This window comes from Lithobates pipiens, unplaced genomic scaffold, assembly GCF_037356315.1.
Source record: "Lithobates pipiens isolate NorthernLeopardFrog02 unplaced genomic scaffold, aLitPip1_a1.2 Scaffold_27, whole genome shotgun sequence".
NCBI classification, from domain to species: domain Eukaryota; kingdom Metazoa; phylum Chordata; class Amphibia; order Anura; family Ranidae; genus Lithobates; species Lithobates pipiens.
The window spans coordinates 207,272,414-207,285,212 of NW_027507788.1; the positions used below are offsets into that span (position 1 = coordinate 207,272,414).

The 12,799-nt window shown below is 43.0% G+C and overlaps 1 protein-coding gene across 1 annotated transcript in view; it reads left to right on the forward strand.

The window, feature by feature from the left end:
- The window catches only part of LOC143934485 (nicotinamide N-methyltransferase-like), a 128,768-nt gene that overhangs the window by 32,427 nt on the left and 83,542 nt on the right, over window positions 1-12,799 (forward strand). The gene's annotated exons all lie outside the window — the stretch shown is intronic.

Below are 12,799 nucleotides of genomic sequence, written 5' to 3' on the forward strand. Positions count from 1 at the left end.
TTCAACATGATTCGACATTATTTCAACCGCTTTCGAAATGATTTCAACATGATTCAACATTATTTCAAGTCGAATTTCGGCCGAATTCGGTTGAATTCGTTAGCATTGTAATTCGGATGCATCCGAATGTCCGAATAATGAAAATTCGTCCGAATTTCGAATCGGAACGAAACGAAATGCACATGTCTAGACAGGATATGAAACAAAATGTCCCCAACAGGGACACAGACAACATTAAAATTATGGCAGGTGATCTAATCCTCCCCACTATGTTCAAAACAGTATTAAATGGGTAGGAGTTCTGCTTTAATAACCTCATACAATATGCACATCAGTGATTGACTCCATGTGGCATCTTCTGAACCCTCAGTCCCAGGATGAAGTATTACCATTAGATCTTCACCATGGCATGAAGAAGCCAAACTACTCAACAGTTCAGCTGACAACCAGGCTTGGCAACACCCCCACGTTATACCCCTAAAGCAGCAGCAGTAGGCCTAGAAACCTTCCCTGTGCCTCTTCAGAGTTAGAAAATGTATTGTACTTACTCCTTCTATGAAGTCCTCCAGGTCTGGGTCCATGTCCGGGGGGTAAACAGGATATTCGAAGGTCACAGCCCTCCTGTATGCCTGCATGGTATGTTTAGAGAATGGCATGGTGCCTGTAGCCATCGTGTATATCACAACCCCCATTGAAAACCAGTCAGGTTCAAACTGGTAGGACTCGCCGTTTATAACCTGCAAATCAGAGAAGAGAAATCAGTTACTTAGTTCCTACAAACTTACATTCCTTTGATAGGGGAAACAATAACATATATCCATTGAACATGTGTTCTAAGGGAGACATTTACAAAGCAACAGTATGTTCTTACTATGGCAATAGCGCTACTTTAACCACTTGCCGACCAGCGCACGATGATGTACGTCGACAGAATGGCACGGGCAGGCAAATGGGCGTACATGTACGTCCCTTTAAATTTGCCGCCCTGCCACCGGGAGCGCGCCGCCGGCGGCGCGCTCCCGCGCTGGTCGGGACCCCCATGACTCGATCGCCACGGGCATCCCCGCGATCGTCTCACGGAGCGGCTGAATGGAGAAGTGCCGTTGTAAACAACATTTCTCCATTCTGCCTAGCAACTAGTGACGCTGATCTCTGCTCCATGTGATTGGAGCAGAGATCAGTGTTCACTAAATGAAAGCCCAACCCCCCCACAGTTAGTAACACACCCCTAGGAACACTTAACCCCTACACTGCCACCCACTGGTTAACCCCTTCACTGCCAGTGTCATTTACACAGGAATCACTGCATTTATATAGCAGTGATTACTGTATAAATGACAATGGTCCCAAAAATGTGTCAAAAATGTCCGATGGGTCCCCCACAATGTCGCAGTCACAATAAAAATCGCTGATCGCCACCATTACTAGTAAAAAAAAAATAATAAAAAATTATTAATAAAAATGCTATAAAACTATCCCTATTTTGTAAACGCTATAACTTTTGCGCAAACCAATCAATAATCGCTTATTGCGATTTTTTTTACCAAAAATATGTAGAAGAATACGTATCAGCCTAAACTGAGGGAAAAAATTTTTTTTTATATATTTTTGGGGGATATTTATTATAACAAAAAGTAAAAAATAATGCGTTTTTTCAAAATTGTCGCTCTATTTTTGTTTATAGCGCAAAAAATAAAAACCGCAGGGGTGATCAAATACCACCAAAAGAAAGCTCTATTTGTGGGAAAAAAAGGACGTCAATTTTGTTTGGGAGCCACGTCGCACGACCGCGCAATTGTCAGTTAAAGCGACGCAGTGCCGAATCGCAAAAAGTGGTCTGGTCTTTGACCAGCAAATTGGTCCGGTCTGAAAGTGGTTAACCACTTCTTATCCCGCGTATAGTAATATGACAGCCGCAAGGTGGCTCTTTCATCCTGGGCGGCCATCATATGACGTCCTCGGCTTCCTGGCCGTCTAGGGGGCGTGCGCGTGCTGCGTTACTTGGAAGCCGATGCACGTGCTCGACAGTCACAATGCCTGCTAGGCACCGGCGATTGCTTGTCACAGAGCAGGGACGAGGATCTGTGTGTCAGGGGAGAGGAGACAGATCATGTGTTCCTAGTATATAGGAACACCGATCGGTCACCTCCCCCAGTCAGTCCCCTCCCCCCACAGTTAGAATCACTCCCTAGATAACACATTAAACCCCTTGATTGTCGCCTAGTGTTAACCCCTTGCTGGCCAGTGACATTTATACAGTCAGTAATCAGTGCATATGTATAGCATTAATCGCTGTATAATTGTTAATGGTCCCAAAATAGTGTCAAAAGTGTCCAATTTGTCCGCTACAATATCACAGTCCTGACAAAAATCGCAGATTGGCGTCAATGCTAGTAAAAAAAAAAAAAAAAAAATACCATAAATCTATCCCCTATTTTGTAGGCGCTATAACTTTTGCTCAAACCAACCAATATACGCTTATTGTGATTTTTTTTTTTACCTAAAATATGTAAAAGAATACATATCGGCCTAAGCAGAGGAAGACATTTGTTTTTTTTTTCGTTTTTTAAATTGGGATATTTATTATAGCAAAAAAGTAAAAAATTTGTGTTTTTTTCAAAATGGTGGCTCTTTTTTTTGTTTATAGCGCAATAAATAAAGACTGCAGAGGTGATCAAATACCACCAAAAGAAAGATCTATTTGTAGGGGAAAAAATTATCAAAATGAAAATTGGTCGGGGCGGGAAGGGGATGAAAATGCCCTGTATTGAAATGGTTAATAAATATGACATTTATAAAGCACAGCGGTGGAATTGGGACTTTGGGTGCTATTACAGGGAATGACATGTGACTCACCCTACTTAAATCAGAGCTCTCTTTGTTATATTAAGTATACAGAATTTCATAGGATACCACAGGCTCTACACAGTGGCATGCATTTTATGAATGGGCCGTAATTCTGCAGAGTGTAACAGAGAGCAGGTAGTGATATCTGCTCTCCAGTATAAATCATTATAACATTAACCTTGATGTAGTTTTTTACATTCTATGTTCACTATTTCATATGTCCATTATGGAGATTGTAGCTAGGCTCACTTTAAGCAAGAGGAATAGCAAAGAACAACCACTGTGCCCAACAGCTAACCAGGAGGCAGAGAGGGCATACGCAATAGCTGCCCCCCCATGGACATATATTAACAAATTAAGTATCAGAGGCATAGTGAATGGATTGTGATATACTGAATAGATGAGGTCTAGTGATGGGTAAACAGAGAGTGACTTACTTCTGGGGCCATGTATCCAATTGTTCCGACTACGCCCGTCAGCTTCGTATCACCATACACACCCGTTACTGCCGCTCCATAGTCTGCAATGCGGACATGACCCTTGTGGTCCAGTAGGATGTTGTCTCCCTTGATGTCTCTATGAACGATGCCATGCTTGTGGAGGAATTCCAATCCGCAGGATATTTCCGCTGCAATGAATCTATAAAAGAGAAAAGTCATTAGATTTATGTAGAAACATTATCCATGGGCAGGGGGAGGGAATACCTGGCTCTATCCCATTACCGGTGCCACCTTTGAGGTTATTTAGGTTATATTAGAGTTCTGGGTATGGCACCTGCTCACCATTTCTGGTTTTCCCAGATCCCGGAGTCTCCTGGGAGAACCCATTGGTAGGATCCAGGCTGTAAACATCCTTGTGACAGCAATAGGCATGTGACAGGACCGCCACCTCTAAAAAAACAGTACCAGGGCGATGATGTACCGGTACATCACTGATCCAGAAGTGGTGACCCCTTCATGCCGGCAGTATGCATATATGTGGCCTCTAGGTGGGTGGGTCTTAACGCTGAGAGGCCGCATATATGGGTACCAGAATGTAAACAGTCGTCCTGAGAGTCCCGTCAGTTACTGGTGGCTAAAGGAAAGCTCCCAATCGCTACATGCGATTGGGAGCTGTCATATGTGACCACTGTGACAGCCAATCATGGTGGTCACATGATCAGAAACCCCGCTCTGCCTCCCGGGATCAGAAACCTCTTAGCCCTTGTACACACGGTCGGAGATTCCGACGGAATGTGTCCTATTGGACTGTTTTGTCAGATATTCCGACTGTGTGTGTTCTCCATCGGACTGTTTCCGACGGACCAACTTTTCCAACTTGCCGGTAAAATTTTCTGACAAAATGCTCCGATTGGACATACTCCGATCATGTGTAGCCTACTCCGACGGACAAAGTGCCACGCATGCTCAGATCAAATTCCTGCACCAAAGCTATTGGCTACTAGCCTCAACATAGTCCCGTTGTAACGAAATAACGTCATCACGTTATGTACAATCGGATTTTCCGACAACTTTGTCCGACCGTGTGTATGCAACATCACTTCTGGACCTCTTCCGGAATTAATCCGTCGGAATTACTCCGACGGATTTGGTTGTCGGAATCTCCGACCGTGTGTACAAGGGCTTAAAGAACAGGGAGGCCCCGGTGTTAAGGGGTTAAACTGTGACGTGTTACCATGTGACTCTGGACTTTCTCTATCTCCTTCCCTACATGGTGCAATCACTGCCCGCTGTGCGGAAACTGGGATTGCAGAACGCCATGTGGATGAACAGTCTACTTTGAGCTCCAACCCTACTTTAATAATACAGTGGTATCTTGGATCACAAGCATAATTAGTTCCAGAAGAATGCTTGTAATCCAAAGCACTCATATATCAAAGCGAGTTTCCCCATAGGAAATAATGGAAACTCAGATAATCTGTTCCAGTGGCACTGCTAGTGTATGCAGTACCGCATGTAACCAGAGGTGGGGGCACCGGAGACATTCAGAAACACTTGGAGAGCACTTTTTCTGAGCGGCACCGAACGACTCTGAGTGTCACCTCTGGTCAAATGTGGTACTGCACACCCCAGAGGCTTGAATCCTGCTTATTTTTGTGAGACAACGCTCGCAAACCGAGTCAGGATATATAAATAAATAATAGCTTCTATTTCGAAAAGCTCATAAACCGCGTTACTCACAAGCCGAGGTATTACTGTATAGAGTATCTAAGCTTGGGAAAGGTTTGATGTCCCCTGCTGTGTATTGTTTCCCTCATATATTTATGGCGGATGGAGTGACATTATTATAAAGTATCTACGTCAGATCTGGGTGGACTGATGTAGCTAAGAATTCTAATGGAGTCCAATGTAATTCTAAACTCCTGAAGCCTGGATTGTAAAACGGCATATATTATAAAGATTGCTTTATATTCTATTCTCATTGTGGTGATGAGACTTACCTTATGACGGAAATGTCAAGAGGGAAATGGTTTACGGTGAAATCAAACAGATCCCCTCCAGAGATGTATTCCATAGCGAAACAGGCAGAATGACGGGTCTGAAAAGTGGTGAAAAGCTGGGGGAGGAACGGACACCCTGCCGCCAACTGCATGACCTTCTGCTCTCTTTCAATGAAGTCACGTTGATCTGAAGTCTTCACGACTGACTTGATGGCCATGATCTTCTTGGTTGCGCAATGAGTTGCCAGAAAGACCTGAATGAGAGAAAAGACAATTTAATTTAGACAAGTAATTTGTGTTATAGGAAAGAACACTTCTTCATGGATGGGAAAGGATGGAACTAGCATTGAGGAGGAATCAGAAGTAGTTATTGATGAAAGGCGCGCGGCTCGATGACGGACTGTCTTCTGATATCTATACAGGACAGAGACAGGGAGCGCTTTCTTAATTTTGTGTTCCTGGCTCCTCCCCCTCCATAAGGCAGAGTGCCATAATTAAACCGATTGTAAAGTGAATTTTTTTTTTTATTTAAAATAACAAACATGTCATACTTACCTCCACTGTACGGCTCGTTTTGCACAGAGTGGCCCCGAACCTGCTCTTCTGGGGTCCCTCGGTGGCTGTCTCGGCTTCCTCTCGCAGAGAAGGAAGCATCTGCGGGCGCGCTCCCGTGATACAGCCGGCGGCTATAGCCGCTCACTGTATCACTCGGCCCCGCCCCCGGCACTCCGCGTCAGTGGATGTGATTGACAGCAGTGCGAGCCAATGGCTGCGCTGCTTTCCATCCAGCCAATCAGCGGCCAGGCTGAACGGTGGAAAGGACGTCGGGGGACGAGCACGGGACTTTCGAGGGGTGAGGTAAGTAAAACGGGGGGGGGGGGGCTGGGGGCGCCCGGGACTGTCAGATGTTTTTTCACCTTAATGCATAGAATGCATTAAGGTGAAAAAACATTTAACTTTACAACCCCTTTAAGTCTACAGCCGCGTACACACGGGCGGACTGTCTGGCCTACTTAGTCCGTCGAAACACATTTCAGCGGACAGTCCGCTCGTGTGTGGGCTTCAGCGGACTTTGTCAGCGTGCAGTCTGGCGTACTAAGTATTTCGGAATTTCCGAAATACTGTCCGTCATACTTTGGTTTCAGCGGACAATCCGCTCGTCAGTAGGCTAGTTCGACGGACTAAGAATGGCGCATGCTCAGAAAGGATTTACACGGCGAAAGGTTGCATTGCTGTGTATTGGACTTCCTATTTCTAGTCCCATTGTACGTGCTGTACACGTCATCGCGCAAGCTTTCGACGGACTGTTTTTGCATCCGTGTGTGGTCAAGTCCGTTCATTCGTAAGTATGACGGACTGTCCGTCGGATTGTATGACGGACTAAGTAGGCCATACAATCCGCCCATGTGTACGCGGCTTACCAGTAGCTGAATCAGTTTTGGATGGCCAGTACACATTGGCTAGTTACCGGGGAGAGATTTGTTTTGTGGGTGGAGCTACTAATCTAGTTATAGGTGGGAAAGTTAGAATTTACCTGCCCAAATCCTCCTTCCTCGAGCAGACGGTGCAATATGAAGGTTAACTGGCGATCACAGCGTGGGGAAGTCACAAGAGGTGGGACTTCCGCTGCCGCATTCTTCATAGGCTTTCTAGCTGGCGCTGCATTCTTTATATTTCTAATGGCTGCAACTTTTTTCATATTTTTCAAGGTCTTCCTAGTGTCACAGCTCAGGGGAGTCACAAGAGGTGGGACTTCCGCTGCCACATTATTCACGGGCTTCCTTGCTGGTTCTGAATTCTGCATTATCTTTCTAATGGCTGCAACATTTTTCATGTTCTTTCCAGTGTCACAGCCCGGGGGAGTCACAAGAGGTGGGACTTCCGCTGCTACATTATTCACGGGCTTCCTTGCTGGTGCTGCATTCTGCATTATCTTTCTAATGGCTGCAACATTTTTCACGATATCTTTAGTGTCACAGCTCGGGGGAGTCACAAGAGGTGGGACTTCCGCTGCTACATTATTCACGGGCTTCCTTGCTGGTGCTGCATTCTGCATTATCTTTCTAATGGCTGCAACATTTTTCACGATATTTTTAGTGTCACAGCTCGGGGGAGTCACAAGAGGTGGGACTTCCGCTGCTATCTTATTCACAGGCTTCCTTGCTGGTGCTGCATTGTGCATTATCTTTCTAATAACTGCAACATTTTTCACGATATTTTTAGTGTCACGGCTCTGGGGAGTCACAAGAGGTGGGACTTCCGCTGCCACATTATTCACTGGCTTCCTTGCTGGTGCTGCATTGTGCATTATCTTTCCAATAACTGCAACATTTTTCACGATCTTTTTAGTGTCACAGCTCGGCGGAGTCCCCACAGGTGATCTTGTGTGGACTGCATCCCTATTTTTTTTCAGAAAGCCATTATATGGCTCTAGTCTTATATTTGGAATCATATTTTCCATCATCATTTTGCTCATTTCACTGGTTAAAAACGCAGAGAAAATCACAGAAACGGTCACAGAAGAAGAAATCTCAGAGAGCTCAGAAAAAACGAGTCTTCACTCCAAGAGAAAGACTCTTCTGAGCTCCACAGCTGAGGCTGCTCTATGTATAGCCGTACTGGCTGATGACATCACAGAGCTGGTCACATGACTCCTCCCCTATGTTGTTAACCAATCAGGCTGCATATCCTCATGCCAGAGATGTGAGGCTGCTGCGTCACATGATCTCAGCCAGTACATTTGTGGGTTTCAACTGTCATTTTCAAATTTTCATTTTTTTTTTCTATTCTGTGGGGGGGGGGGGGGGGGTGAGATTTGCCGGTCAGGTTTAAATTTCTGCAATAAACATGTTTTTTTTTTTGTTTTACTTCCCATTGCTAAATGTCAAATTCACACAAAAAACACGACCCCATCCATTAAATGTGCAGTCCTCCTATTGGCAAAATTCACAAAAATAACACACAAGGATAAGGATCTTTTTCTTTCTTTTTTTTTTTTTTTTTCCACCATGTCAGGTTTTAACCCTTTCATGACCAGAGCATTTTTGCAATTTAGCAACTGTGCTACTTCAGTTGGCAATTGCATCATTGTGCAACACTGTATACAAATTAAATTTACACTGTGTTTTCCCCACAAATAGAGCTTTCTTTTGGTGGATTTCGAACCCCACTGGGATTTTTTATTTTATATAAATGAAAAAAGACTGAGAATTCAAATAAAAGAAAAAAAGACTGAAAATGAAAAAAAAAACTATATTTTTTATTTTCACTTTCACATCATAAAATACAAAAAAAAAAAAAAAACTTTATACATTTAGGCCAAAATGCATTCTGCTACATGTCTGTTTTTTTTTTTTTAGAAAATTGTATATTAATTGGTTTCTTACTTATGGCGTTTACAATATTTTTGTTAAAAAAAAAAAAATTAAAAGAGACCGAAAATTAACAAAAAACAATATTTTTTATTTTCAGTTATAAAACATATCCACTAATATAATTTAAAAAATCAAATTTCTTCATAAATTTAGGCCAAAATGTATTTTGCTACATGTCTTTGCTAAATAAAAAAACCAGCAGGGGCGTTTTGCAGGCGAGATTTAACTCTTATAGCACCGCTAAAATTACGGTAAAGCGGCGCTAATAGTGCCTCTTTACCGCTGACGACTGGGGTGGCTCAGTGTGTGTGTATATATACAGTGGTGTGAAAAAGTGTTTGCCCCCTTCCTCATTTCCTGTTCCTTTGCATGTTTGTCACACTTAAGTGTTTCCGAACATCAAACCAATTTAAACAATAGTCAAGGACAACACAAGTAAACACAAAATGCAATTTGTAAATGAAGGTGTTTATTATTAAAGGTGAAAAAAAATCCAAACCATCATGGCCCTGTGTGAAAAAGTGATTGCCCCCCTTGTTAAAACATACTATAACTGTGGTTGTCCACACCTGAGTTCAATTTCTCTAGCCACACCCAGGCCTGATTATTGCCACACCTGTTCACAATCAAGGCATCACTTAAATAGGAGCTGCTTGACACAGTAAGGTCCACCAGAAGATCCTTAAAAGCTACACATCATGCCGAGACCCAAAGAAATTCAGGAACAATTGAGAAAGAAAGTAATTGAGATCTATCAGTCTGGAAAGGGTTATAAAGCCATTTCCAAAGCTTTGGGAATCCAGCGAACCACAGTGAGAGCCATTATCCACAAATGGCGAAGACATGGAACAGTGGTGAACCTTCCCAGGAGTGGCCGGCCGCCCAAAATTACCCCAAGAGCGCAGCGACGACTCATCCAAGAGGTCACAAAAGACCCCACAACAACGTCCAAGGAACTGCAGGCCTCACTTGCCTCAGTTAAGGTCAGCGTTCATGCCTCCACCATCAGGAAAAGACTGGGCAAAAATGGCCTGCATGGCAGAGTTCCAAGGAGAAAACCACTGCTGAGCAAAAAGAACATCAAAGCTCGTCTCAATTTCTCCACAACACATCTTAATGATCCCCAAGACTTTTGGGACAACATTCTGTGGTCCGATGAGACAAAAGTGGAACTCTTTGGAAGGTGTGTGTCCAAGTATATCTGGCGTAGAAGGAACACTGCATTTCATAAAAAGAACATTATACCAACAGTAAAATATGGTGGTGGTAGTGTGATGGTCTGGGGCTGTTTTGCTGCTTCAGGACCTGGAAGACTTGCCGTGATAAAAGGAACTATTAATTCTGCTGTCTACCAAGAGATCCTGAAGGAGAATGTCCGACCATCTGTTCGTGTACTCAAGCTGAAACGAACTTGGGTTCTGCAGCAGGACAATGATCCTAAACACACCAGCAAGTCCACCACCGAATGGCTGAAGAAAAACAAAATGAAGACTTTGGAGTGGCCTAGCCAAAGTCCTGACCTGAATCCTATTGAGATGTTGTGGTATGACCTTAAAAAGGCCGTTCATGCTCGAAAACCCCCTAATGTAACTGAATTAGGACAATTCTGCAAAGATGAGTGGGCCAAAATTCCTCCAGGACGCTGTAAAAGCCTCATTGCACGTTATCGCAAACGCTTGGTTGCAGTTGTTGCTGCTAAGGGTGGCCCAACCAGTTATTAAGTTTAGGGGGCAATCACTTTTTCACACAAGGCCATGATGGTTTGGATTTTTTTCACCTTTAATAATAAACACCTTCATTTACAAATTGCATTTTGTGTTTACTTGTGTTGTCCTTGACTATTGTTTAAATTGGTTTGATGTTCCGAAACACTTAAGTGTGACAAACATGCAAAGGAACAGGAAATGAGGAAGGGGGCACACACTTTTTCACACCACTGTATATATATATATATATATATATATATATATATATATATATATATATATATATATATAACAAGAGATATCATTTACAATTAGCATCTTTTAAAAAGTAATGATCTTTTGCAGGGGCTTTTTATATTTCTAGATTTATAATCTTTGTAAATGTAGATAAACTTTCTGGTTCCTGGAGGGGGAGGGGAGAGGTTTCCATAGCTAAGGGGCGGCAACTTCCTCTGACACTGCTGTTGCTATGGAAACCCGGCCCACAACCCATTATACTGCTCGTGCTGCTCTGAGCATGTGGTGCATGCTGGGTAACCAGCCTGCATGGAATACAGGAAGAGATACAGTCTGTCTTCAGATGCCCACACATGAGATGGCCGCGGTCTGCTGGGACTTACAAAAGTAAGAAATCAATGGTGCAAAAAATACAAAACGGACCTTCGTTTACAGCGTACCTTTACTAGAATACATTAAGCATGAGGACTATAGGGGGATTTTTATCTAAAAAGTAACATTTCGGCTGGAACACCACTTTAGCTTAAAGTATTTACCCAAACATAAAAATGTAATATATAGCAAGCTTAACCACTTCCCACCCGGCCAATGCACATATATGGCCGGGTGGGAGCCGTCTACTTCTCATAGGACGTTCAGAAACGTCCTTCAGAAGGAGCGGGATCGCGAGTGCGTGCCCGCGCAGCGGCGCGATCCCGATGTGCTCGTGTCACCCGGACACTGCGCATCTCAGATCGGCAGGAGGGCTCTGTGATTGGCCCTCCTGATCACATGACGGCCGTGTCCAATCACGGCCGTCATGTGATGTAAACAAACAGCCGGTTGCTAGGCAATCGGCTCCTCCTCTCCTCACACTGAAGTCATCGCTGAGGAGAGGAGAGCGGATCGCTGCAGCCGGCTGGTGATCATTGAGTATGAGCTGTTTTTTACAGCTTTTTACTCACTGATCACCGGTCTAGTGTCAACACACAACACACCACACAGTATAAACACAATGTCCTCACATATGTCCCCAAAACATACATGTCCCCAAATAATAAAAACACATGTCCCTAATAATAAAAACATGTCCCCCACATATGTCCCACTAAAATCACATGTCCCAATGATTATCTGCACACATATGTACGTGATCACCTGCACACATATGTACATGATCATTTGCGTACATATGTCCGTGATCACACAAACCAATTATTATACACTTAACGGAATTTTTTTTACCAAAAACATGTAGCAGAATATATTTTGGCTTAAATTTATGACAAAATTTGATTTTATTGGATTTCTTTTAAAATAAAAAAAATAAAATATAGTTTTTTTCCAAATGTCTATTTGTGCGAACAAAATGATAAAAATTTCATTTGGGTACAGTGTAGCATGACCGCGCAATTGTCACTGAAAGCGCGAGAGCGATGAAAGCTGAAAATTGGGCTGGGAAGGAAGGGGGCGAAAGTGCCCGGTATTGTAGTGGTTAAAAGCATTGAATGTGGTGGCTGCATTCATCTTCTTTTTTAGGTCTGTTTCACATTGGCTTGTATAAGAGCAGTGTGAACAGCCAACTTTGACAAAGTATTTGTAGTGCTTTCAGCAAGCTTTGTTAACCCTTTCATGACTAAGCCTATTTTTGGCATTTGGTGTTTACAAGTTAAAATCCATATTTTTTGCTAGAATATTACTTGGAACCCCCAAACATTATATATATATATTTTTTAGCAGAAACTCTAGAGAATAAAACGGAGATTGTTGCAATATTTTATGTCACACGGTATTTGCGCAGCGGTGTTTTAAACGCAACTTTTTGGGAAAAGGGACACTTTCATGAATTTAAAAAAAAAACAGTAAAATTAGCCCAATTTTTTTGCATAATGTGAAAAATAATGTTACGCCGAGTAAATAGATACCAAACATGTCACACTTTATAATTGCACGCACTCGTGGATTGGCGACAAAGTACGGTACCTAAAAATCTCGATAGGCGACGCTTTAAAAAATTTTTACGGTTACCAGATTAGCGTTACAGAGGAGGTCTAGTGCTAGAATTATTGATCTCGCTCTGACGATCGCGGCGATACCTCACATGTGTGATTTGAACACTGTTTACATATGCGGGCGCGACTTCCGTATGCGTTTTGTTTGCTTCGCGAGCTCGCGGGAACGGCGGGCGCTTTAAAAAAATTGTTTTTATTTATTTT